This window comes from Elephantulus edwardii, unplaced genomic scaffold (genome assembly GCF_000299155.1).
Source record: "Elephantulus edwardii isolate Elephantulus edwardi_28Jun2011 unplaced genomic scaffold, EleEdw1.0 scaffold00111, whole genome shotgun sequence".
NCBI lineage: Eukaryota > Metazoa > Chordata > Mammalia > Macroscelidea > Macroscelididae > Elephantulus > Elephantulus edwardii.
This window is the reverse complement of record NW_006399861.1, coordinates 9,423,106-9,427,045: the sequence shown is the minus strand read 5'-3', so window position 1 is coordinate 9,427,045 and position 3,940 is coordinate 9,423,106. Positions and strand designations below refer to the sequence as shown.

At 37.5% G+C, this 3,940-nt stretch overlaps 1 pseudogene; it reads right to left on the bottom strand.

Moving 5' to 3' along the window:
- Nucleotides 1-784: 784 nt before the first annotated feature.
- LOC102851160 lies at nucleotides 785-1,866 on the bottom strand (annotated as a pseudogene).
- Between the last annotated feature and the right edge of the window lie 2,074 nt (nucleotides 1,867-3,940).

The following is a 3,940-nucleotide window of genomic DNA, read 5'->3' as shown; positions in this document are numbered from 1 at the left end:
AATATATGAGCAGACTTGGCTGGGACATTTCTAAAATGGGAGGAGGGCCAAGTGGTTACTCTTGACAGGTGGTAGAGTAACAAATTAGACAATGTAAATTTAGGCTATTTCTTATTTGCCCATGTTTCATATTCATAGTAATAGTCTTTGAAAATTGCAGTTGTAGTGTTTCCAGCTTCTTTTTTAGAAATGGAGGATGTTAATTTAATCATGGACTAAAAAGTATACACTGGCTATGCTAGTTAAAAATGCAAGGAGTGGGCTATTCAGACACAGCACTGCAGTAAATGACCCTGGACCAGGTGCAACAGGTGATGACAATAGACCACTTTCTCTTTATTTTTGTGTAGTTATGCAATGTTCACCATCATATGAATGCATATAGAGTAATATCATCAAATTTAATGCCACATTCGGAGAGTTATCACATTTAACTTTTAAGTTATAAGTTCTGCAAATAAATGAAGTTATTTTTCATTCCTGATCATAAGTTTAACTGAAATATCTGGAAAACATAAAAAGTATTTACTATCCCGCCTTATTGTTACTTTTATGAAATAGGAGTTTGTAGTAAAAATTTTATTTAAAATGAAATACCACAAATAAGATCAGAGGTAGAAAACAGCAGACTAAATAGCAACGCTTAAATAAAACAATCAAATAAAAAGCAAGACCGCATATACTTACACTCTTTCCTGAACTATGTTCAAGAATTAATAAATTGTACCCCTTACCCTTGTCCACTTATGAGGCTGATAAAGCCATGCCTTTTGACTTTCTATGTCTATGTATGTTCTCGGCATCTGTTGAGCTTTTTAAAAGCCTGCTTGAAGTCTTCATTAAAACTTGTGTAGAGTAGAGGGTTGATTAGAGAATTAACATAACCAAGCCATGTCAGAAAGTCAGCCACTTCAGAGGACACCGTGTAGATGCTCAGTCCTACAATCAATTCTTTGATGAAAAATGGCAGCCAAGACAAAATAAAGGCACCCAAAATCAGGCCTAGGATGCGTGCAGCTTTTCGCTCTCTGGTACTTGAGATTTGCTGGCGTTCTCCTGGGTGGTCTAGATCATTGTTGAAAGGCGGAACTCTAATGGAAGTGTGGATTTTCTAAAATTCTGTAGTGGGGTCTGAAGTGGAGAAGTCAGGCACACAAAAAGTCTGGGTAAGTTTACAATTTGCCAAAGAATTTTGGCTATCTGTACTTCTGTTGCTTAAGTGCCGGCTTGATCCTCTTTTTTGATAAAGGATCTTGGCTGCATGGTAAATCCGGTAATACAAAATAAGTATCAAAGTCAAAGGAATATAAAATGCCCCAAGTGTGGAGTAAATAGTGTAGATGACATGGTCATGCTGGATGGTGCACTGAGTTGGCGGTGGCTCCTCCAGAACAGAGGGGGCATGGAAATGAAGATGGAGATGGTCCAGACAATGATGATCATCAGCCCAGCCCTCTTGGCAGTCCTCTTTCTGGCATATTCTATAGCATTGGTGATGGCCCAATACCTGTCCAGGGCGATAACACAGAGATGGAGGATGGAGCAGGTGCAGCAGGTCATGTCCACACTTAGCCACACCTCGCAGATGAAGTACCCAAGCTTCCAGCTGTCCATGACAATGTACATGATGCTCAGAGGCATGACAAGAATGGAAATCAGGAGGTCTGTCACGGCCAGAGAACAGATCAGGTAATTTGCAGGCTGGTGGAGCTTCTTGGTGGCGCAAATGGCCATGATCACAGCCAAGTTCAGTAACATTGTCAGTGAGGTGATGATCACCAGAGTCATGGAAATGAGCATCTTCTCAGTGATGGTCTTGGGTTTCACAGCCACATTGGCTTCTGAGGTACAGTTAGTGATATTCATTTTCTCTCTCTTACAATCTACAGTATGGAGAAGCTGTTTGTTATGTTTCTTCAGCTGGAAACTATGTATACTTGAATATTTCTCATTTGTATCTTATTCTAGATAGCTAGTATTTTTCAGCTCTTCAGTCTCTTGTATTCTATTTTTTTTTTGTAGATAAAGGGAGCCACAGGATTTCAGATGAATTACAAGTCCCTGGAAAATATTATGCTACTGGTTAATGAATGAAAAAGTACTATTTTTTTATTCTTGAAAACATGACAATATTTTGGTGTTCATAAATTCTTTACATAATTTTTTTCTATTTTTTAATATAGGAAGTGTTTTAATTTTTTATTATACATTTTCTTCCCCCTTCACCTCTCATTTCACCAGTCCTCCTTGTAATTTACCCCTTGTTCCATTTGTTGTCATACATATATAATCCCTTTCAGACAGTTCTTCCTCTCATCTCATCTAATGCAGTTTTCATTATGTATCCTCTCTTTTCCCAACCTCTCTATGTCTGTCCTATTTTGTAACAATGGTGTTATGCAGATCTAAATCTAGAGATAGAGATATATAGATATATATGTGTGTGTGTGTGTGTGTGTGTGTGTGTGTGTTACTGTTGTTGTGTTATTGATTGCATTTGAGTTGAGCATGACTCATAGCAACTCTATGAACAAAAGGCTTGAAGCCCCTCTACAACTATGGACATTTATCAAAGTTCACTGTGTTTCCAGAGGCAACTTGTTTAGGAAATGGATGCCACTCCTGCTTCCAAATATACACATACACACACACACACACACACACACACACACACACATATATACACACACATATATACACGCAAAAATAGAAATATGTAAGTATAAATGTAAATATATAAAAATAAAGATAAAAAGGCCTGAAGCCTTTCTATAACTATTGTTGTATCTCCAAATTCATAGTTTCCAGAGGCATGTGGTTTAGGAAGTGGATGATTGCTTCCAAACTTGAATCAATCTTGAATTGATCTGGGAGTTCCACCAAACACTCCCCTTGATGGGTAGCCAGTATGCTTTTTGGCACAATTATGGCACAGCTGTTCCATTATGGCATTTGAAACCCAAATGACACAAGATTCAGTGTCACAGAAAACCCAGATTACCTCATCACATCAAATTGGATCACATCAGAGTGCTGTATGATTTAGAATGTTCCTCCAAAATATAGTAACAAGGGATTAAAATATAGTCCCTCTGGCCCAACTTTTAAAAACAAGGGACCACCAGGAGGTCTTACTGACTCTAAACAAGAGGCTTAAATAAAAACAACCAAACAATCCACGTAGATCCTCAACCAAAACAAGAGCACCATCTTACAGACTCCAACCACTTCATCCAACTCCAAAATGAAGACAAGTTTTATGCATTATATATTTTTGTTAAGTGCCATTTAGTAGCAACCCTATAAAAACTATTGTCCTTCTTCTATGTTTATAGAGTTTCTACAGGCATGATTAAGAAGTGGATGCCACACCTGCTCTGAAGACTGTCTTAATCAGTGATCTCTACCAAACATTTTCAACCATATATAACCAATATGGCATTATGGCACAACATTTTTTTATCATAGAATCCATAGCCAACAACAAATTGAGATACTTGGAAGTGAATCTAACTAGAGACACAAAAGACCTGTAGCAAGGAAACTACAGAATATTTCTGCAAGACACAATAAGAAATATAAATACATTGGAAAATGTGCCCTGTTCATTGAGAGGAAGACACAAATTGTGAAAATGACAATCCTACCATAAGCCATCTACATGTGCAACACAATCTCAATCCAGATACCAAATTCCTTTTTCAAGGAGATAGAAAGAGAAATTGTTAAGTTTATTTGTAGAGAAAAGGGATCCAGAATGAGCAAAACACTTGTGAAAAATAAAGACAAAGTAGGTGGTATAGCATTCCCTGACTTCAAAACCTACTGTGCAACTTTGTTAACCAAAACAGCTTGGTATTGATACAACAATAGGCACATAGACCAATGAAACAGAGTTGAGAACCCAGAAATGGACCCAGCTATCTATGGTCAATTGATA